At 38.1% G+C, this 25107-nt stretch overlaps 1 long non-coding RNA gene across 1 annotated transcript in view; it reads left to right on the top strand.

Annotated features, from left to right (window-relative positions):
* Positions 1-18622: 18622 nt before the first annotated feature.
* LOC131279443 (uncharacterized) overlaps positions 18623-25107 on the top strand; it is a 46327-nt gene continuing 39842 nt past the window's right edge. Inside the window, exon 1 of the long non-coding RNA XR_009186791.1 lies at positions 18623-18704. This is a non-coding gene — a long non-coding RNA (uncharacterized lncRNA). The remainder of the gene's footprint in view (positions 18705-25107) is intronic.

The raw sequence follows: 25107 nt of genomic DNA, 5'->3' as shown, positions 1-25107 counted from the left end.
CTTTACTTAGACTCTCATATTACCCATCATCCACTCTTTTTCTGATATCCTTTAGTTATTTCTCTTTATGTTCCTTCATCTCCTTTAGCATTTTAAGATCTTTTTTTAAAGGCAGAGATATAGTATCATCAAATAAAAGATGAATCTTGTGGGGTAGACCAGGAAGTAGGGAGGATCTGCAAGGATAAATGTCTTGAAAAATTAAGTCTTGTTGTGAGTTCTAATAAAATATAATGAGATTAAAAGAGGAAGAAAAATTAACCTGTCTTTTACTCAAACAATTGCATTACATTCAACATGCATTTCCATAGTCTACTGATTCTAAGATGCCTTTTATAGTAAGATGCATCATCACTTAATACATCATTAAAGAAAGAAAAAACAATTACTAGTTAAAATATAATACAGGCTAAGATGATATTAACTTAAAAATGTGCACTGATTTTAGAAATATAAGATACAAAAAACTGAACATTTTAGCGTCAATGAGATATCATAAATACCTAGTATTGTTTAAGCAACAATCTTTTAATCTGTAGGTTTCTCTTAGTAACCCTTATAAACTCTGTTGTGGAAATAGCCTGGTTTGGGAGAGCAAAACCTGGTACAGCTGAGAAAGACATATGAATGAGTCCCATTTATACTGTTTAATATGCCAGTAACTTTGGGGAAAGTTAATTAATTTCCCTGAGCCTTAATTTCCACATTAAAAAAAGCAGGTATTTATAACTGCTAGAAATAACATAAGTAAATGCTTTGCATAATATTGGTATCATAAACAGTACTCAAAAATTATCAGCTTAATGGTTTACTTATTCTCACATTCTATAATGTACATGAACTAGAAAAATCTAAAGATGAATTCATTTTTAAATTTGAGATTTCTGACACAATATGGCTCACACTAAGACCTTTACAACTTTGTCCCTGTTTTAGAACATTGGACTGTGAAATTCATGGGAGAAACAAAAGATAAATCAAAGGATTATCATGCACATCATCAAATGAATTCTCACTTTACAACAGGTTGGGTTCTTTAAATGGTATCCCTTGCCCCAAACAAAGCATATTTCAGCTAATATTGATTTAAACAAAAGTTTTCAAAACATTATCTCTTCAAATAAATAGAGGTGAATAGACAAAGTAGATGGGCATCGAGTTTCAAAACAAAAAGCAGGATAATAGAATGGAAAAGAGAAAGGGCTTTTGGGGGATATATACTAAGGTTTGAAAATGGACTATGAAAGTTATTATTGTATTATCTTAGACAAGTTTTTAACCACTCCAAGCCCCAGGTAGTTAATCTGTAACATGAAATTAATAGTCCCTACAAAGTTTGATTGCTATATGGAGTACAAATTTAAATGAAATAAAACATATTTTCCTAGTTGCTAGTGATTTTGAGCAGATTTTCATATGTTTCTTTGTCATTTGTGTTCCTTCTTTGGACAGTTGTCATTTCAAGTCTTTTGCCCATTTTTTAATCATACAGTTTTTCTTTTTTATTGTTGAGTTGTATGATCTCCTTAAATATCATGGATATTAAACCTTTATCAGATATATGATGGCTAAATATTTTCTCCCATGGAGTTAGCTGCCTTTGTACAGTTTTGACAAAGTCCTTTGAGGTACAAAAGTGTTGAATTTTGAGGAGGTCCCATTTATCTATTTTTAATTTTGTTGCTCATGCTTTGGATATAAGGTTCAAAAAACTAATGCCTACCACAAAATCTTGAAGATGTTTTCCCACATTTTCTCCTAGGATTTTCATTGTTGTTTTTATATTTATGTCCTGGATCCATTTTGAGTTAATTTTTGTATAAGATGTGAGATAGGCATCTTCTTTCTTTCTTTTGGATATGTCTGTCCAGTTCTCCCAGCACCATTTGTTGAATAGACTGTTCAGGTCCAGCTGTATGGGCCTAATAGCCTTGTCAAAAATAACTTGATTGTAGATGTGAGGATCTACTTCTGAGTTCTTGATTTGGTTCCATTGCTCAATCCATCAGTCTTTATTCCAGTACCATGCCGTTTTTACCACTGTAGCTAAGTAATATGCTTTAAAGTCAGGAAGTGAAAGTCCTCCAACTTCACTCTTCTTTTTAAAGACATTTTTGGCTATTCAGGGCCACTTACATTTCCAAATAAATTTCATAATTGGCTTTTCCTTTTCTGGGAAAAAAAGGGCTGTTGGGATTTTTATTGGGATGGTATTGAATCTGTAAACCAGCTTGGGTAGAATTGACATCTTAACAATATTCAGTCTTTCAATCCATGAACAAGGAATATCCTTCCATTTATTTACATCATCTGTTTCTTTCAGCAATGCTTTGTAGTTTTTTAATACAAGTTCTTTATGTCCTTGGTTAAGTTTATTCCTAAATATTTGATTCTTTTTTTTCTGATTTCTCCTCAGGTTACCCTTCAGTAGTGTATAGAAGCACTATTGATTTTTGTGTATTAATCTTGTATCCCACCACTTTGCTGAACTCATTAGCAATTAGGGAAATGCAAATCAAAACTACAAGGAGATAACATTGTATACCTTTTAGATTAGCCACTATTAAAAAGTCAGAAAACTGTAAATGTTGGTGAAGATATGCTTGTTTACTGTTGGTGGGAATGTGGAATGGTATAGCCAAGTATAGGACTGTTTGGTAGTTACTAAAGGAGTTGAACATAGACTTGTCATTGGTCCTGGCAATACCATTGCTAAGTATATACCCAGAAGAAGTGAGAGCAGAGACACAAATGGGCATCTGTACACCAGTGTTCATAGCAGCATTATTCATGATAGCCAAAAGTTGGAAACAATCCAGGTGTTCATCAACTGATGAATGGATAAACAAACTGTGGAGTATACACACGATGGAATATTATGCAGCACTAAGAAGAAATGAAGTCAAGAAGCATATGACAACATGGATGAACCTGGGGGGCATTACGTTGAGTGAAACTAGCTAGATACAAAAGAATAAATATTGTATGGTTGCGCTATTATGTACTAAATATATTATGTGAAATACATTTGTGAAATATGAAAATGGGTAAAATTGCATATGTAAGACTGTTTTCCTTTGAAGCTGAATGAATGTTGGTTAATACTACAAAATGTTAATATCAGACCAAAAAAACCCACATTATACTAAGTGAAGGAGACCAGACACAGAGTGGTACATGTTGTATGATTCCATTTATTTAAAAAGTAAATATAAATAACTTTATAAAGATGAAATTAGATTAGTGGTTATGTAGGACTGAGGAAAGAATGCTAAGGAGTATGGAGTCTTTCTTTTTGGAGTAATTAAATTGTTCTAAAATTTTTGAGATGAATGTGCAACATCGTGATTATACTAAAAGCCATTGATTATACATGTTGGATATAGCATGTGGCATGTAACTATATCTCAATAAAGTTGCTTAATAAATAAATAAGTAATTGTGCAAGAATAGCCAGAAATAGCACCTATGTACAGCAGGGGAAACAGAGAGAGACTGAGAGGTGAAGAATTTTCTTGTTTGTTTGATTGTCTGATTTTTGTTTTATTATTACTGAAATAATGAAAATCCTCTAACAAGTGAATGCACAACTATGTGATTATACCAAATACACTGATTGTACACTTTGGGTGAACTGTATGCTTTCTTAATATGTATCAATACAATTGATTTGCTTAAAAAAAAAATATATATATATATATATATATATAAAGGGCAGACACAGGGCCAGGCATATATTATAGGTTTAATAAATGATTAAATGGCAATTTACTAATATTTCACCTGAATCTTAGAAAAGACTGAATCTAAGAGTTTGTCTTATTTAAATGTTGTTGTTAGGGATTTTTTACATGTCAGGCACACAATAATTCTTTAGTATTTCTCCATTTCATCAGTCCATTATTTTAATTATATTTCCTGTCCTTGTTTAGGTGAAGTCTTACTTCATTGCAATTGCTTGAGGGAGCAGACTAGGAGAGGCAATGCTGCGGTGGCACCCATTGCATCCATTTGAGCTACTGTTTTTTGCATCAGCAGACAAATAGCAACCCAGGGGCCTACATTTTGTTGTAGGAGGCAAATTTTAAGTCAGTTTTTAAGCAGTATTCTAAGTTCCATCAATGTACCTATCTAGCCTCCAGTAGCAACAGTATTTGGTTTCTAGGGGAGTAGTCAATGGACCAAATTTATTCACAATATTATGTAGAATTGATCATAATGACTAGTTGAATAAATAGCTATTTGGATGAATGGGTAGAAGGAAGGGATAACATGAATGGAAAGTTATAAGGACCAAGTCTAGAAATTATTTTAAGAAGTCCTTGCACATTATCTTGCTGTAAAGGGCAAATTTTGGGTTTACCCTCAAATGTTAGAAACTTTCTCAAAATTGCTCTTCTGATGGGTAGCCAGAGGAATAGCAAAAATTAGTTTTATTTGGATTTAATTGGTATTTACTAGATGATACTCTCCTAGTTAAGAGGCAAAAGAGGAACAACAAATAAGTTGACTTTGGAGTTCAAAAACATGAACTTTGAAGGAAGATAAAAATGTGTCGAAAGAAAGTAGAGAAGCTTACTATATAGTAATTTACTATTGATTGCTTTTAAGAATGTCAACAGGCACAACACAAAAGGCTCCCAAGATTTCTCTTGAAAATACTTCAGTGTTCCACAGAGAGAATTGAGAATCAAATTTTAAAATAATAAAAAACATGAAAGTTCAAATATTTAGTGACTCTTTTGTAAGATAAATATAGGGTAAAAGTAGATACTGAGAAACCAATATTCTTTTCTCACCATTATATTTTACTTGTTCACCATAAATATTTAGCTTGTTTAGTCACATTTAATAACCATAAAAATGTAATTACACAGTAGTTACTAATGTCATTTTGCGATTATTTCAAGTCAGCCAGATTTATTCTACACTGCATACATCCTAAATCACAATAGAGCTCTTACAGTAATCAATATTTAATTAACTTATAATTGCCCATGGTAACTGCCTTTGAAATGTAAATTAAATGCTACTATGTGACGTTTTAAGAGATTATCATTTTCCTATTAGGTCACTGTATAATATATTTATTGCCATAATTTATTCTTATTGCTGGTAAGGGTATTTGTTGTCTCAGAAGATGTATAAATTTGCTGAACATTAAGAAAAACAAGACACTAACAACTGTGTGGTATTATCTCCTAAAACCATAGTTTAGAGGGAGAATAAATAGCAATTTATAATAATTTAGCAATTCCAATCTTGCTCACAAGGACATACTGACTGCTCAGCGTCACTAGGAGCTCAAAGGAATTCCCTCATTTATAATAAACACTCTGATTACCCTGCAGTGAACACTGAGGATCCAGGTGTGAATAGATTACACAGACCGAGTTTGGATGCTGTTCTCTGCTTGCAGCTTCTACCCCTTCAAGTGACACAGAAATTCTTTCAGGACTCAGGGCACTATTGAAGAAGTAGCTGCTTCATTGCACCAAATAGTACCCTACTGTTTAGAGTCCGAAGGGGCAAGACTTGATAGCTTCAGCTAGTACATTGAAATGGCTTGTAAATAGATTGCTGAACTCTGTAAGGGTTTGTAACCAGTCTTATATCCTTTGGCACCCTCTACAGTGTCCAGATCTGTGCTGGCCGATTACAAGTACTCATTGGCTACTTGATTTCTTATACAATTGGGAAACCCTAAGAGTTTATTTTTAAGAAGGGTTCCTTACAGCTACCACCAAAACCACTTTAGTATTTGAGTCAAGCCACCATTAAGAAAACTTGAATTAAAAAATGGTTGTAAAATCAGGGGATGCCAAAGAAATGCCATGATTTTCAACAGGGAGACCCATGTTACCAATTGAATTCCACCGGAGGTAGTTCAGTAGAGACTCAGTTTGTGAAGATGCCTCAGATGGCACAAATGACCAAAGGTCTATTGACTCTTTACTCCAGTGTTATAACCAAAGAAGGAAGAGCTGGGTAGTGCAGTGACATGGAGAATGCACACCTCATCTATTATAAGCTCCAGCCAACTTTTGGTGGGCAAGAGCATGGGCCAGGCTGGAATATTATATTTTTTCAAAGAATTATGGAAATCCAGATTTTTATCTGCAACCTGATCATATGGCAATTAATTTGAATTTTTAAAAAAATATTAAATGAGTTACTGCAGGCAAAACAAAATACAACTCTGAATTCTATTTGGCTCATGGGTGGTCATTTAGATATCTCTGCTCTATTATATCTAAGATATCCCTTTAAATCCAATCCAACAACCTTCCAACAGGTCTCCAAGCCTTCTATTATTCCAAACCTGTCATTTTTTTACACAACTTCCAGATCTGATCACATCAGTCACTGGCTTAAATTTGTTACAGTGCTTCACTGTTGTCCAAAATAAAGTCAAATTATTTGGTGAACCCACTAGGCTCCATGTACAACCTTGACTGTTAGATGCATATATATTTATAACTGTTATATCTTGTTGAATTGACCCCTTTATCAGTATGTAATGACTGCCTTTGTCCCTTGAAACTGCTTTTGACTTAAAGTCTAGATTAATATAGCTACCTAGGTCTCTTTTAGTTACAACTTGCCTGGTATAATGTTTTTCATCTTTTCACTTTCAACTTATTTATGCATTTGAATTTAAGGTGAGGCTTCTGTAAACAATATGCAGTTGGGCCATGCTTTTTATCCATTCTGCCAATCTCTGCCTTTTGACTGAAGAGTTTAATCCATTTATGTTTAAAGTCACTGCTGATAATGCAGGACTTTCTTCTGCCATTTTGCTATTTAGTGTTGGTAAGTCTTACACCTTTTCTGTCCCTCAATTCTTCCGCTAATGCCTACTTTCATATTTATTTGATTTTCTGTATTGTATACATATTAAGTCCCTTTTCATTTCTTTCTTGACATATTTTTCATACATTTTCCTTGTGATTACCATGGGGCAAAAATTTAACATTCTAAATATATAGCAGTCATATTTGATGTGTTATCAACTTGACTTCAATAGCATGCATACACCATATACCCCTCACATCCTTCCTATCCTTTTTGTGCTTGTTACAAATTTTATCTTTGTATATTTATGTCCAAAACCATAGTTGTAGCATTGCTTTTTATGCATTTGCATTTTACAGCCTGTAGGAAATAAGAAGTAGAGCACACCAAAGAATATAATACCATTTTACAGGCATTTATAATTGCTTATATGGTTACCTTTACCAGAAGTCTGTATTTCTTTATGTCATTTTGAACAACTGTCTAGTGTCTTTTCCTTTTAATCTGTATAACTCCCTTTCATATTGCTTGTAGGGAAGATCTTGTAATGAATTCCCTCAGCTTTTGTTTATATGGGAATGTCTTTATTTCTCCCTCACTTTTGAAAGAAAGTCTTACCAGACATAAAATTCTTCATTGGCAATTGTTTTCTCTCAGCACTTTATTTCAACCCTCTGCTTTCTTCCCTCTATGGTTTCTAATGAGAAAGCAACACTTAATCTCATTGAGAACTTCTTGTACATAACAAACTGCTTTTCTCTTCCAACTTTCAGAACTCGCTCCTTGTCCTTTATATTCGTCAGTTTTATCAGGATATGATGGGGCATATTAATCTTCAAGTTTATCCTGGGCTTCTTGGATGTGCATATCCATATCTTTTCCTAGTTTTGGGAAATCTCCTGCCATTCTTTCTTTGAATATTCCTTCTGTCCCGTTATCTCTATCTTTTCCTTCTGTGTTTTAGTTTGCTAAAGCCTGCCAAGACAATATACCAGAAATGGGTTGGCTTTTACAAAGGGGATTTATTAAGTTAAGAGCTTACAGTTCTGAGAGCGTGAAAGTGTCCAAATCAAGGCATTATCAGAAAATTGCCTTGAGTGACAGCTGTAGGTGATCAGGCACATGGTGGCATCCACTCATCTCTCCCCTCTCCTCTGGGCCTTGTTGCTTTCAGCCTCAGGCTGCTCCATCTTTTGCTTTTCTCTCACCTGGGTACCATTGATTTCAGCTTCTGGAGGTTTCTCTCTGTCTCTGCTTTTGTCCTGTGTCTACAGGTTTTTATTACTCTGTTTATAAAGGACTCTAGTAAGAGGATTAAGACAGACCTTGGGTCATACTCTACTGAAGTGATCTAATCAAAAGAAAGGTCCCTTAACTGAATCTAATCAAAAGGTTCCATCTACAATAGGTATTTTTAAATTACCCCTTCCCCATTGTTATTTGCACTCACTATCTGCTCTCTGTGTCCTTCATTGTGTGTTCTTTCCATGTCTGCTTGTCTTTTTTTCTCATCTTTCTCTTTTTAGGAGGGACTGGGAACTTATTCCAGGACCTTCTGGTGTGGGAGAGAGGCACTCAATTGCTTGAGCCACCTCAGCTCCCTGGTCCACTGCATCTCTCACTGTTTCTCCTCTGCACCTCCCTTTGTTGCATCATCTTGCTGTGCCATCTCTCCCTGGCAAGGGCCACCAGATCTCTGTGGCATGGGCCACCAGCTCTCCATGGTGCAGGCCAGTTTCCCTTCACCAAGAGGCCCTGGGAATCAAACCTGGGGTTTCCCATATGGAAGACAGGAGCCCAATCACTTGAATCACATTTGCTTCCCTAAATAGGTTTTTATGCACTAGAAAGGATTACCTTTAAGAACTGGATTTTCTGGAGTCCACAAATGACTCAAACCACCACATTCTGGGACTTCCATAATGTGTTTGTTGGTATGTTTGTTAGTGTCCCATAGGTCTCTTAGGCTATTTTCACCTTTTGTAATTCTTTTTTTCTTTCTATTCTTCAGCCTGACTCATTTTAAATGTCTTGCCTTTGAGTTCACTGATTCTTTCTACTGCCACCACCAATCTGCTCTTGAAACTCTACTAGGAATTTTTTATTTCATTTATTATGGTCTTCAACGTCAGTAGTTCTGTTTGGTTACTTTTTAAAATATCTAACTCTTTTAAGATTCTCATATTGTTCATTCATTGTTTCTGTGATACCCTTTGGTTCTTTTTGTGTATTTTCCTTCATCCCCCTAAGTATAAAGATTTTTAAAAAGTCTTTGTCCACTATGTCCACAGTCTGGTTTTCTTTATAGATGTTTTCTGGATTTTATCCTCTTCCTTTGGATGGATCATGATTTCCTGTTGCTTTTTGTGTGTATGTGTTGTTATTGTTTATCTTGTAATCTTTTGTTGCATGCACACTGTATTTTTTTAATGTTTTAAGATGTTAACTTTGGGATTGATTCCCTGAGATGCCTGTTTCTTGAGTTTGAATCCAGGTAGTGATATGACAGAGATTTTCTTGAGTGTTGTCAGCTAACAAATCTAATTTAATCTACATAAAAACAACTTTCACTATCTTTGCAAATTGGTTTTGCATTGACTGTGGCTTTCCCCTCAGAATTCAGCCCTCCTATCAGGGCTGTGTCCTTTCCAGGCCTTGTATTGTCCTGGAATTGTGCTTGCCAGTGACCCTAGGCATTCCCCTGTTGACAGGAGTTTGAATGCCCACTCTACTTCCCAAGAGAGAGACCTTTTCTTTCTCCCTGGTGCTCCACTACCAGACTAAAAGCAAGTAAGCCTTTGCCCCAGGCCATCTGCCTCAATTGTTTGTCATACTACTTTTATTTTCTCAAGCTGTTTTCTCCTGGATGACAAATTCTGGGATGTGAGGTACACTGGAGAGGAATTTCCCAAGTCAGTCTTTCCTAGCTGGAAAAAAGTCAGGGACACACAAAGGGAGTGCTGGTAAGATTCAAAGTGCCCTTGGGGGGGGGAGGGGTTGATAAGTGAGGGGCCAAGAAGGGTACCAGGCTCTTCTTCCATACTCCCCAAAGCTGCACTTTCTTGACTCAGCACCTGTCCAGCAAATCCGGGCTTTCAGTTGTCCTCTGCAACTTTGGCAACTCTGAGGAAGTATACCATCTTTAAGTCTCCTCACTGCCTTTGTCTGGGGTGGGCTGGAACAATAGTAACTCTCAGAGCCAGGCCTCCAGCAGTCTGAAGTAGCTAATTGAAAGCCATGATCAACAATCAGACTGCTTCTCCTTCCCTCGCACATGCACTCATCTTGAAGAACTAGATTTTTATGTCCCTCTCTGGCACGAGCAAGCTACACCAGAGGCTGGAGCCCAGTGCTGCCCGCTGTGACAGTGGTGGGGTAGGTGACAGCAATCACCTCCACTGACAGGGTAAAGCACAATTCACTGGTATTTACTTCCAATTATCAGCCTTTTCCTCCCACTCTTCACTGGATGTCATATACTGTTCTACTGGACTCTGGAATTTCGAAATATTTGATTCAGACATTTCCTGCCTGTTTAATTGTTCTGGTGGAAGGACTGATTCCTGGAGCTTCCTACTCCACCATTGTCCACAATTTACAAAATCTCTACCCAGAAATTTAAAAACTGCATCTTGCTCCATTTCCCTAAGACTAAATCTTTTGGAAATAACAACAGCTGGTGTGGAACTTGAATTTGTCCCCACACTATTTGGACTTGGAAGTTTAACCTAAGATGGGAACAACACTTCTGCTGTATACCTATCTGGCATCTGGCCCTTTAAGACAACCCAAATACTCATGTGCCACATACTTTTCAATGGATAGTGATGAGCTGGAGAAACCTAGATTACTCTATTCATGGCAAACCCCCTAGATCCTGCTAATTTTTACCTTACCTACAGGCTCTCTAAACCCTATTTCCACTCTATCCTGAATTCATAGCTCTGAAATTCTTACCCCATGTTGCCTCAGGTTCTATGACCTTGGTGTTGGTTCATGGCTTTCCAGCACCTGATGGGTTCAGAGTTGGCTTGTCTCTCTGGTTATCTTCAACCAAGTACTGTTTCCTGTTAGAACTCTGTCTTTACAATACAGTTGCCCACACAAGCCAGGGCCCTGGTCCAGGATGTGCAAGCCCTCTCCTGCAGGGCTGTGTTCTTATGCTGTTCTTCTTATTTTAGCCCAAATTCCAGCTCAAGTGCAGGAGCTCTCAAAATCCACCACATCAACCTAGGTCATTTCTGACACGAATGGAGTGTCCGAGTAATGACAAAATGAAACTGAACAAGTCTTTTATAAACTCTGAAAAAGAATAGGAAGACTGTGTAAATGGAGCCAAGGAAAGGTAACTGAATTGTCTCTCTTCCAACCTGATGTAACTGTAGAAAGGTTTTAAAGAGGACTTTCTAAACAAAGAATCAGAGAGAACTGAAAACTGAAGATGTGCTATAGGAAAACTTCTAAATATGGAGGAAGCCAATCCACAGATGTTAATACAGTCCTATCAGGCCTACTTGGTGCTATGTTATCTTGAACACAACATGTTTTCTGCTGAGAAAAAAAGAAATCCAAAACTGTCATGCTTTCTAATGCTTTATTTTGAGGACAGTGGTAACTGACATCGCTGATGAATACAGATAAGAAATAACACTGGGGCCTTATTTGTATGACATTTTTCCCAACAGTCAATGAATTAGAAAAGTGCTGTTTACAATGCTCTTTCCTGGTAATAATGATGTACATTTTCTTATCTGGCACTTTCCATTATCTCAGAAAAGTTATTGAATGATTTTTAAAAATTCAGATATTGACAACTCACCTGGCTAGTATTGATCCTTAATTTTTCAGCTAGAAAAGAGAAAGAATGATGGAAAATGGCCTGGGTAGATCTTGTTGCATGTGAAATTCCAAGAATTTATAACTGCATTTTCTAGCCCTAAAAGTCATTCAACTTGTTGTGCAACTCTTTACTCCAGAGTCAAGTAAAGGTAAATAGGGCTTTGGTGTGTCAAAATCACACTCCATTAGAATAAGAAAGGGACAAAGTGGCCTATACTCACAGGTAGCTATCCTATGCTGATTTTATTCCAAGTCTAATGTTGACAAAAGTAGGATGCCTGGCACTTATGCATTAAAGGCAGCACCTGAGTGGCATTTACAATAAATGATTAGCTGAGTGGATTGCTCCCCGCTGGGCTAATAGAGTTTGTTTTGCTTTATGAATCTGCAATATTTAGAGCATGTGACTGCTGAAAGAGACCCAAGATGCACTAATAATTAGAACAATGAATAGAATGGGGTTTGAAAGGCTTGGGGAGTTTTTGCTTTTCTTTCAGAACAATAGATTAGATAGCAGAGCCTTTATCCAACCCTTACTAAGTCTAGACACTGCCCTATGAATTTATCATGGTCATGGCTGTGTGCGTCTCAGATCTCTGACAGCAGGGAGTGTAATTGACCTCAACTTCTCTATTGGGCTCAGCTATCTGAAACCCATCCTGCCTTCTCATACAGGTCATACTTCCCATGGACGGCTTCTAGATCATACAGAGTAGGTTAGTAAGATGGGCCCAATCTTGGAAGATGAGAGTCCCCTCTGATGGGTGAATTTAGCTCAAGGACTGCCCATCCACCTTGCTGAATTTTCTTAGACCTGTGCTGCAGTCTAAGACTCTTCTGCCCAGCCTTCCTTGTTTCACTCTCTCCTTCACAAAAGTCAGACCTACCCCCATGGTCTGATGGTTCTTCCAGTTTCCATGAATTCCTCCCCCTTTTCCCTTCACAATCAATTCCTCTAATAAATCACTTGTATATCTAATCTCAGTTTATGGATTAAACCATAACCCCTACAAAGACATGTTTAAGTCCTAAGCCCCAGTCTTGTGGATGTAAACTTACTTGTAAATAGGATCTTTGAAGATCCTATTAATTAAAATAATGCTGAACTGAATCAGGGTGTACTTTAATCCAATATGACTGGAGTCCTTATAAGCAGAGGAAATTTGGACACAAATTTCTGAAGAGACAGATGGGGAGAGAGACCGCCAAGTGATGGAGGCAGGGCTGGAGTTATGGATTGGTAGCAAGCCACCACCAGAATACTACAGACTTCAAAGAAAGCGTGTTCCTGCCAGCATCTTGATTTTGGACTTGTAGTCTCCAAATCTGTGAGAAAATAAACTCCTGTTTAAGTCAATTAGTCTCTATTTTATGTTACAGCATCCCTGGGAAACTAAGACATTCCATCTTGAAGCCTACTTCTCAGAGAACACAGACTGACACAGGGTTTTTACACACATTGTTTCATTCAGTACTTACAAACATCCCATGAAGTAATTTATTTTTCAGGACTTCTTTTTCAAATAACAGAAAACTGAAATTTTATAAAGTAACTTAAGTGTTATCAGTCCCATCCAATCACATGAACTGAGAATGGAGAAAGAGAGCAGTTGCTGAGCATCATATTGTGAACCAAAGAATATAATGTCATTATACCCCTATTACAGATTTTAAAATGGAAACTCTGAGCAGTTAAACCATTTTCCTAAGGAAGGGGTTCTTACATTTTAGAAAGCATCAGCATTACTTGTAGGGCTTGTTTTTTTCATTTGGTTGTTGTTGTTGTTGTTCTTTTAAAGGTTTTTGCAAACCTGGGTTGAGTTGCAAGAATTTGCATTTCTATCAAGTTCCCAGGTCATGTCTAAGTTGATCCAAGAACCAAACTTTTGCAACCACTGCTCTGAATAAATAAAAGATGTTAACTCTAAGTTCCAGGGACTGTTATAAGGTTAATATACATTAACTTATTTAATCTTTACAATACTATTATTACTATTACTATCTCCATTTTAATATTTTAGGAAACTAGCATTTAAGAGGCTAAGTGACTTTACCAGGGACAAACATTAGAAAGTGTCAAAGCTGGAATTCAAACAAAATGGCTCCTAGAGTAAACTTCCCTAAGACAAACAGCTAGAAGGATGACACCTGCCTATGAAAAATAGCAATCAACTAGTTCTTCACAATTGGGTTACTCATGGCCTATGTGATTTGAAGTTTAAAAAATCAATTAACTACCATTTCCCCAAGAACATCCATGTTAATTATATCCCAAGCACATAAAGGCACATAAAATGGTTATAAAAGTGGTAATGGTTTCATGCCAATTTATAACCCTGAGCACAATCCAGACCATAGAAATACCTAGAAAGGACATACTTCTTTCAGATATTTCTTCTCCTTTAGCTGCAGTGTGAAATTTTAATATCTCATCAGTATATAACAGTCATAAACCACTGTTCCTTTTTATCTAGTTTCTAATTCAAGAAGAAGCACATTCTTAATAATGACCTAAACCTACCTTATGAAATAATGCTTAAGGATGATGAACTCTAAATTTCATGTGATTCTTTTTAAGTTCATTGCAACTGTTTGAGGGGTTTGAATTTTTACTACCTGCTCAATTTCTCCAGAAACCACAGCCATTGTTACATTGCTACTATAGGGAAAATTTCCTAGTTTCCTCAAAGGTTAATTGGATTTTAGAGAATAAATTATCAAGTCAGATGATGATACACTCTTGATGCCAAGCACAATCTCATGTTCACAAAAACTGAATTACAAAACCTGTGCACGGAACTACCACAACATGGAACTACTATGACACATGACTTTTCTCATCCCTCTAAACACGTGGATGGCTATATATAACATGCCCAAGAGTGAGAAGTTTTTTTTAAAAAGATTTATTTATTTATTTATTTCTCTCCCCTCCCCCCCCCCACCCCAGTTGTCTGTTCTCTGTGTCCATTTGCTGCATCTTCTTTGTCCGCTTCTATTGTTGTCAGCGGCACGGGAATTTGTGTTTCTTTTTGCTGCGTCATCTTGTGTCACTTCTCCGTGTGTGCGGCACCATTCCTGGGCAGGCTGCACTTTCTTTCGTGCTGGGCGGCTCTCCTTACAGGGCGCACTCCTTGCACTGTGGGGCTTCCCTACTCCAGGACACCCCTGCGTGGCACGGCACTCCTCCACACGGGTCAAGAAGGCCCGGGGTTTGAACCGCAGACCTCCCATATGGTAGACAGACGCCCTAACCACTGGGCCAAGTCCGCCACCAAAAGTTTGGTTTTTTTAAATGTGAAAGTAGTTAATAGCAATGATGTATATGTGATTTCAGAAAAGTTGTGAATCTTGACCAAGAACCTTAAAAGTTTAACCCATGACCTATCCATGAGAGACACAAAGCCCATTTATTTCACTACAGCTTGTCTCCTACAAATATTTTAATCAGCTTTTGTATTTCATTGGGGGTGATGTGGGGTAATGTTATTATAATGAAGTTGTTTCTAAATAGAAGGTGTTTTTGGCTGGCACTAGCTGGCACTAAGAGGAATTGAAATCAAGGCAGGGCTGGCTGTGAACACTAAGTTGAAAACAATAGCTGAGCTGCATGACATTTGAAATATTAGGGAGTTTATTGTCATTTTGTTTCAAAAGGGCAATTTGATTTCCACAGCCTTTTTTATTCTTCATATTTCAAATGTCTGCCACATGTACCAAAACAGACAGATGTGTGCTCCCTGCAAAGGGAATCCTGGGCTGCCTGACACTTGAAATGTGAAGACAGACAAATGGCTCCTTGTCCAAAAGCGCTGCAGCATGCAGTATTGGCCAATTTCTGGAGGTAACTCATGACCATTGCAGGATTGGAAATACAAAGGGGCAAAGAAAAGGAAGACTAAGAGAGAGCTGCCCCTAGAGCAAAGCAATTAGGAAACTTTACCAAACATGGTATTAAAAAATGTCAGAGTAAACATTGAAGAACTTGACAGGCCATTAGAACAGAACAGCCATTTTGAATATACTTTTTGTGAATTCTTTAAGATGAGAGAGAATTCAGAAACTGATGATTTTTTACCAGGCAGCTCATCTCTTGCTTTCTTGGGCATGACGTCTGCTAGGGCAGCCAGCATTCAGACAGAAAGGAGTGATTCCCTTGTGCTCACTGCACTCTTACCCTACCCACGGCTGGCAAAGTACATACCAGTGAAAGAGCAGCAGCAGCAACATCTCACTGCAGAAGGAGGAAAGGTGTTGGCTGATAAATGACAGAGAAGTTCACATCTGGCCATTCACCATTTGAAAAATTCAAACGGAGGGAATTGCTGAAGATAATGCAATCCTAAGACAGTTCAGGTGAAATAAACCGTCAGACCTCCCCACTGCATATTCCACAGACGCACCCGGAACAACAAACCAGACGCTACCCTACAGTCTTCTCCTCCACCCTGGAGTAGGCATATGTCCACAGGGCCTCAACTCTGTCACCGTGTCCTGCAGTCCTGTGCATAGCCTTGTGCTTTCTTTTTCCGATGACCTCTCTAAGGTTATGGATCCACTTTCCTTGGATAAATCAAATGTCATCAGTGCAACACGAATGAATTCACACAGAATAGGTGCATGCCATTTCTTTAATCACCTACAGTATAAAGGCCTTTCCTTATGACTTACATTGTGCACAATTATTTGCCAGCTGCAGCAGCAGCTTTTGTTTCTGTGTGTCTTTACTAAATTCTACATGGCACAGCTATGTACTCTGAATTCCAGGGCTGCAATAGGAAATGAATACAGCCTCTTTGTGGCTGGGTTGCCACTTGAAGGGTATGCCGACTAGGCTGGTCTTAAGTTCCTCTGAGGGGAAGGAAAGAAAGACACATCATACTCAGAAGTGGTCAATACAGAACCCCAGATTTTCAAGGTCTAAATGTAATACCCACCCCCATCCATTTCTTCCTAATCAGGAAGCATCCAAGAGATGTTGTCCCTTTCTGGGAATAGCTGCATGTAGTGACCAAACTGCCTTACCAGGAGGGGTTGAAAGAGGTAGAATCAGACATATTTTGGGGTCACTTTTTTTTTTAGGCTCAATACATCTTTATTAATCAAAATAGGAACCATTATAATCAACACATTTTTGCCAATGAGAAATAATTTTGCTTATTTCTATAGCATAAAAATCTGTGCTTTGGGATTCTATGAATTCTTGGAAAGCATTTTCTGCATCCTGCTTGGTGTGGAAGCATTTTCCCTGCAAAAAGTTGTCAAGATGCTTGAAGAAGCGGTAGTCAGCTGGCAAGTCGTCAAGTGAATATAGTGGATGAGGCAAAGCTTCATTGTCGAATACATTCAACTTTCGAAGCACTGGTTGTGCGATGTACAGTTGGGCATTGCCATGGAGAAGAATTGAGCCCTTTTTGTTGACCAATGCCAGCTGGAGATGTTGAGGTTTTCAGTGCATCTCATCGATTTGCTGAGCCTGCTTCTCAAATGTAATGGTTTTGCCAGGATTCAGAAAGCTGTGCTGGTAGCAGACCACCAAAAAGTGACCATGACCTTTTTCTGGTGCAAGTTGTGCTTTAGGAAGGGCTTTGGAGCTTCTTCTCGGTTCGACCACTGAGCTGGTCACCACAGTTGTCGTATAAAATCCACTTTTCATCACTTATCACAATCCGATCAAGAAATTGCTCAGTGTTGTTGTATAGAATAAGAGAAAACAACACTTCAAATTGACGATTTTTTGGATTTTCAGTCAGCTCATGGGACACCCACTTATCGGGGCTTTTTACCTTTCCAATTTGCTTCAAATGCTGAATGACCATAGAATAGTCGACCGTTGAGTTCTTTGACAACTTCTCATGTAGTTCAAGAGGATCAGCTTCAATGATTGCTCCCAGCTGGTCGTTGTCAACTTCTGATGGCCAGCCACTATGCTCCTCATCTTCAAGGCTCTTGTCTCCTTTGCAAAAGTTCTTGAACCACAACTGCATTGTACATTCATTAGCAGTTCCTGGGCCAAATGCGTTGTTGATGTTGCGAATTGTCTCCGTTGCTAACGACCCATTTTAAACTCAGATAAGAAAATCGCTCATATTTGCTTTTTGTCTAATAATCATTTCCATAGTCTCAAAATTTTCACTAACCTCTTGCATCATCTTTAACTTTGTTTCATCAGATCAGTTAGAGCTGCCACTAACTGAAGATATTTTTTCATCAGAGTGGTTTGGTTAACCACCGTGGCCCCTTGTGTTGCAACAAAAGTCATTTTTCTTTTGAGCTAGTTTGTTTCTTAAGATAATGGTATCAGTTTCATGAGTTCACCCAACCTGGACCTCGGCTGCCGGCCCCCCGCAGTCCTGGCCCACGACCCTGTGCTCTGATGGCCCCGCCGCAGCCTCAGCTCCCCACTTTTCTTTTTGTGGTAGCAGGGATGGGATTGAACCTGGGACTTCATATGTGAGAAACCAGCCCTCAACCACTGAACCACACAGGCTCCCCCGAGTTGGTTTTTTCATTTGTTTTGCTTGTTTGTTTGTTTTTTCTGGGAGGAACCAGAACCTGAAACCAGGACCTCCCATGTGGGAAGCAGATGCTCAACCACCTGAGCCACACACACTCCCCAAGTCACTTTTTGAGAAGGCTGTTCCAACACTCAACAATACCAGATGTGAGCAATCCATGGCCATTAACCCATCATTGAGTAGCTTTTGCTTTACATGTAAGGTAGCATATTCTGGAGATTAGGACTCAGATGTCTTTAGGAGGCGATTATTCTCCATACCACAGGGACTTAGTGGACTCATACTTAATTCTGGCTAAGTTTTCGTTTTGTTTTGTTTTTAAAGATTTATCATATTTATTTATCCCCACCCCTTGCCGCTTGCTCTCTCTCTGCTCTCTGTGTCCATATGCTGTGCATTCTTCTGTGTTTGCTTGTCTCCCTTTGTTGCATCATCTTGCTGCGCCAGCTCTCCTTGGGCATGGGCCTTCACCAGGAGGCCCTGAAGGAAACCCACAGCCTCCCATATGGTAGACGAGAGCCCAATCGATTGAACCACATCTGCTTCCCTCTTGTAAGTTTTATAAAAATATCCTTGTCCTTCTTGTATTTGACCCTTCTGGATGATAATTCTGTGTACAAGTAGGGTGAAGTTATAGCTCCTGGACTGGTGCACACTGGTTTTGTGGAAGTAGGGGAAGAGCAGCAAACCTGGCTAAGACTCTGGGAGGTGTGGGGAAGAGATGGGCCTTAGTGATCTTTGTCTTTCTGAACCCACCTCTGGATTCTCCCTTATAAAGAAAAATGTCCTGGTGTTTCTCTCTGAACTCTTCAAGTGACTGAAAATTAGGTGACTGCTGGAACTTCCATCTCCTGCCAGACAATTCTGATAACAATGTGATCACTGTTTTTAATCTTTCTGGGAATTCTACCAGAAAATGTAGGGGATGGCCTCAGGTCTTTTGCCTCCCACACAGAATGCCTGGCAACACCTCCAGAGGCCTTCCCTACCCTTATTCCTGTAGCGGTTCTTGGCCATTCCATGGGTTAGATGAACACCACCTTCCCTGATGACACAGGTTGGACTTCATTTCAAGACAAATTGGCCTGATTGCTTTAGACAGTCCCTCCCATACAAAGACTAGTCACAATCAAACTGAACGGAGATTCCTAAGGCCCACCACCCATTCAGAAAACCACACTGGAGGCATTGAACTGTCAACTTGGGCCCCCAACTGAGGCAGGTCCTATTTGCAGCCACAGCAGTTGTAAACACTTCCTTTCCAGGGACACGTGCAACCCAGGGATTGTACTTCTTGTGTGGAAGTCAGGCATTAACTGGACACCCTCCTAAAAATATAGTGACTAGTGTCTTGGGTGTGGTCATAAGAGAACTTCATTTGTCTACATCAAATGTTCATTTGAAACACCAGTTTGGCCCTGGAAGGCATTCAAGTCAGCCTCAATTTGCTAACTAGGGTGGAGTCTGTGCAATTACAATACATCCTACTTGCCTCAGGCAAAGTTAAATGTCCATACGGAAACTTGTGACCGATACCACCTGAATTTGAATTTAGATTCTGATAGTGTATGTGATTTATTTTGCTAAATTTGTCTGAGTCACTGGGGAGAGGAGGGGGGAGGTCGAAGTTGATACTAAAAGCTCCCCTTTTCCAACTGCCTGCGTCCTGCTGATAATAGTCTTAAATGCTGTGTGAGATTAATTGAAGAGATTTTATCTCAATCTCTGTCGGATTAATCTGAGTGCCTGTATTCTTTGGAAACAAGTGGATATTGTTGGAAGACAGATCTCCATGGATCTCTCACATTTCTGCATATCTTGTAAGTAGAGGCACTGGTGGCTTTTGATCCAGACTATCTTTTCAAGTACATTTGTATAGCACAGATGCTTGGAAAATAGAGACAGATAGTTTCTCCTCCTGGAGCCAAGGGCAAACTTGTTTGCTATCCAGTGTAATAACGAAGATAGTATCTCCCACTGGAGCACGGATTGAGCAGGTTTGTTTGCAGCCCATTACAAGAGATTTGTTTTCCTAAATGTGGGGTTCCTCAGCTGTGACACAAACCCACTTCATGCACAACATGTCCTTGGTCCCTCTGCATCACCCCCAGGTATCTGGGCAAAAAGGGGTGAGGCAGGCTAGTTTAGGAAATTAAAAGATGAATCTGGAACCTAGCAGAAAACCACGGTCATGAAATACATGGCCATGGAATTCCATCTGGAAATCCTCTGAGAGAAAGACGCTGCCAGAAACCAGCTGAAAGAACCTGCAAGAATTTTCCTTCATCATCCGGGATCAAGGACAAATCCTGGATTTTCTCAAGGGGCCTTATCATTGGTCCCCTGGGGGAATTGACAGGTGGGGTAATCAATCAAAACAGCAAAAACTGGGACCCCTTCCCCAAACATTAGCAAGTGGGAGGAATAATTAATGGTTTAAAAAGCATGCACAGAAGTTAAACTGACTCTTTTCCTCTCTCTGCCTGGACTGGTCCACAAGTATACCTGGGAACCTGTGATCTATTATTTTCTCCCATTTCTATTCTCTTCTCTCATTTCCTTAATAAACTACTGGCCTAACAAAACCAGCATGTTTTAAATTCTTTTATGTAACACAGCCAAGAACTTAGAGGAAATCCGGTTATAGGTGGAAGTAATGCCAATATGAAGCTCATGCTGCTTCCAGTGCCATGAACAATGAAACTATTTTTCTCTGGCCCAGGAGTCTTGTGTTTTCTTCCTGCATTCTTGAAACTATAGTGGACTAAGTGTTAGCTTGAAAGTAGGGTAAAACCCCAGACTGTTCACAATTCTTGACAACTACCTCTTGGTGCTTTTGTCTACTACTTTATTCCAACTGGACCCCAAGATTTTATTTTTCCCTTATCTAAATACCACTGATATTTATACAAACCCTATCTTAGCACTTATTTTATTGAAACATTTATGGAAATATTTCTCTTACTTGGCTTTGTGCTCCTAAGGCAAAGGTCTATGGCTTATCTGTCTTTGAAGTCTCAACTAGTAGCATAAAATAGATGCTTAAGACAAGAATTGAGTTGGAGTATTTGAAACAGTCAAATTGTGTCCCTTCAGAACTCAGTTGTCTCTTTGCCATGGTAGAGTCTCCATTAGGTCCTTATTTATAGATGAACTTGTAAAATATTTTGGTCCAATCATAGAGCTGGGTATCATGACAATTTCTAGACCAACCCCTCAACTCTTCACAGATCCTCTGGTGGCAGAACTACAAGAATAGCCTATAGATGGGAGCCAAAGAGAGGCTATGCTCTGCCAGAAAGCCATTTTTCAAATATCTTTACCTAAATTCTAGGTGTCTTAGTTTACCAAGGCTGCTATGACAAAAACCACACAACAGGTTGGGTTAAATAACAGGGATTTATTGTCTCAAGATTTTGCGAGCTAAAAGTTCAAAATCAAGGTGTTGTCAAGGTCATACTTTCTCCGAAATTTGTTGTGTTCTGCTGCTGCTTCCCAGCAATCCTCCTCTCATGGTGAGCTCTCTTTCTCTCTAACTTCATTCTCTTCACCTGGCTTACTTTAACTGACTGTTAAAATTTCCTCTGCCAGGTCCATATAGATTAAGGCCCATGCTAATTCAATTTAGCCTCATCTAAATAGGATCTTTGAAGATGCAATTCTCCAAATTAGTCCACACCTTTACTAATAAAAACATCTTCAAAGTCCTATTTACAAATGAATTCACACCAATAAGAATGCTGAATAAGACTTGACTATGTCTTTTGTAGGGGGCATGATTCAATCCCATTTCCCTTGATAGCTTTTGTAAAATTCAAAAGTTCCTAGCTTAGAGAAGATAAGAATACCATGATTTCCAAATCTAACTGTGGTTCCTCTACAACCTTCCCAAGAAAGACAAAATAATTTTTTTACCCTTTGTAGCTCTTAATTCTCATCATCATGTTCTTCTTTTCCCTGCTTATGGATAGAGTTGAGAGACAGGAGTTCAAGAAGTTTAGTGGCTCCCACTGTTACCACCAATGAAATGGGGTTTTTCTTTCTAAAAGGGGCCTTTAAATTGATTAAATTCCCATGGGAAAAGATTTATAGTTAGAGTTGAACCTTTTCTTTTCTCAGAACCTTTATTTTTTTAAGGGAAATAAAAATTCCCTTTCTGGAAGTGTTGTTTTGTCATAACTATATATTTGGCACACTTTAAAAACAACCTTCCACCAAGGTGTAGAAATATATTTGAAACAGCTTCCCCATTCCTCTCCCTCTCAAGAAGAAGCAGAGTATATAAAATTTTGCCGTTACAACAATGTCCTTTACTTAAAAGAAAACTGAGCACATGTGTAAAACAGATTTTTAGAGATTTATAAACACATTTTATTAAAATGGAATCAGAGTCCACCTATACTGAAAAAGATACTGATAAACACTGATGAAAGAAAATGTCTTTATTGCCACCTTTGAATAGAGATTATGCTTGATTATATTTTCATTAAACAGCTCCACCCAGATTAGCATCTTCTAAAAATAAATAAGTAGTCTTTATTGCATCTTCTGTTCCTTACCACTCACTGATAATGCTCTGTGGTTAAAATGATTTGGGAAACTACTTTCTAAAATGAAAGGTGAAAGGAACAAACAAACAATCATTACAGCATAGTAACTTAAGAGCCTGGACTGAGTCTCAACTCTGCCCTTTTCTAGTTTTGAGCAAATTATTTAAGCCTAAATTTCCTCACCTTTAAAGTGGCCAATATGACGTCAAGCTCAGGTTTTGTGAGGATAAATAAAACAATAAAGAAGTGTTTCCATAGTGCTGACACATGTTAATTGTTCAAAGATTACTATGGTTACCATTTTTTGAGCACTTACAAGTGCACCTAAAGTAATAGGAGATAATAACTATCCCTACTTCTGCGATTAATTAAGCATCAAAACTCCCAGGGAAACACCTTATCTTTAGCTGTCTGCTCTGAACCTTAATAAAAGTCCAATGTGAACTTATTTCTTCCACCCTTTTAGCATTTTAAAACGCAACACTTTCCCTATCCAGTCACATTTCTCTGAATACATTTCATGCTTTTTAAATATAAACCACCTTCCTCACAGAGGTTTTACAGATGGTGCCCACAATGGCCAAGGACTCCGTTCCTTACTCTGGTCTCTATGTTCCCATCCACACAGCCTAAAATACAGTTAATCTTGGTGGAGGGGCTCACTAGGGAACATCTGAATATTTGTTAATCAAGGCCCCTTGCAGAAAACTTGAGTTAAGGGAAAAATAACCTCAGGGCCAGCTTCTCCTCATTTTTTTTAGGTCTGACACATGCTGATTGACCATGCTCCAGAGAGCTGTCCTTAACTTTGGCCTTTCTTGTTAGTGTCCAGGTTCTGAACTCTTTCTTGATCTTCTGTATGACAAAAAGAGGAAGTCTATACTCTTACCTGTATTCTACTCCTGGAAAGTGAATACTATTAGCAACTTAGTGTGTATTCTTCTAGATTCTTCTACAAAGAAACATCTACAAAATTGTATATAATTATATAGAGATTTTGTATATACTAACACCCTATAATTTATATTATATACATATATAGATTTTAGAGAAATAGAATTGTAGGTTCTGCAACTTGCTTTTTTCAGTAAATGATATTTCATAGACACCTTTCCATGTCTATATATAGATAGATAGATCTACTTTAATCTTTCAAATAACAGTATAATATTCTTCTACATTAGTGTACTATACTTTTTTAGCCAACCTCTTATTAATAGACATTCAGGTTGCTTCTAGTTTGGGAGCTATTACAACCAATACTACGTAAATATTCTTGTAAATTATACCTGAGTACTTGTTAGAGTATTACTATAAAATGAATTTCTAGAAGTGGAATTGATGAGTCAAAGGGTATACACAGTTAAAATTTTGATACATACTGTAAAATTGCCCTTCTGTCCATTATAGTTAAGCTTGCTTGCTTGTTCCCAACATATCTCCAACTTTGGATGTAATCGACTTTTTTCTTTTTCAGAATCCAATAGGCATAAAATGATTTTAATTTATATTTCATCAAATATTAATGAAACAACATTATCACTGCAGTTCTACTCTTCATGAAGCTCTGTCAGAGCTCTGCCTTAGTTCTATGCCCTGTCTCCTAGGTTATCTCTGTCAGTTTGGTCCAACACTAACAAGTTTAAGACAAATGCTTTGAGACTGTCCACCATCCTCATTTTATAGGAGAAACTGTAACAAAGAGAAATCAGGTCATATGCCAGAGCTCAAGCTTCTATTTAGTGAAAGATTTAAATTTAGAACCCTGTGCTTACTCTAAAATATAGTTTAGAGCTACTGGCCTGGGAAGATATTCTACTAAATCTGGCAAAGGAAAGATCATTGAATAGGGTCAATGCAGTTATCTTCCTACTAGGCCGTCTTTGTCAGACTCTATTTTCTTACTCACTTTTACATCCCTCTATTGCGTCTAGAGTGGTATAGTAAGTACTAAAGAATTGTTTATTGAATAAATGAACTGAAAGAAAAGACAATAGGCCTTTCTGTTCTCTAGTGGTAAGAAGATGGCTTAGTAGATGCCACTAGAGACTACAATATTGAAACCAAAAAGACAATGCTAGATTGTTATTTATTTCATGTAATATGATATGCAAATCATATCTGGGTGTGTGTGGAAAAAACAGAATGTTCAACAGATAAGATTATTTAACCAAGTAGACTAATTTCAAATGCATAATAATGTCACATTTTTAAAAAAAGTAAAGCCCTTAGATGTGGCAGAAGTGACCTGGGTGAGAACCAGAATCTAACACCACTCCAAGAATAATTGATATAAAGGCAGTGGTCATGAGAGGTTCTAAGCAAGGGAGAGGGAAGAATAAGTAAAACATGGGGACATTTTGGGGACCTTGAAATTGTCCTGTATGACATTGCAATGACAGACA

This window comes from Dasypus novemcinctus, chromosome 8 (assembly GCF_030445035.2).
Source record: "Dasypus novemcinctus isolate mDasNov1 chromosome 8, mDasNov1.1.hap2, whole genome shotgun sequence".
NCBI classification, from domain to species: Eukaryota; Metazoa; Chordata; class Mammalia; order Cingulata; family Dasypodidae; genus Dasypus; species Dasypus novemcinctus.
This window is presented reverse-complemented; position numbering and strand designations above follow the sequence as displayed.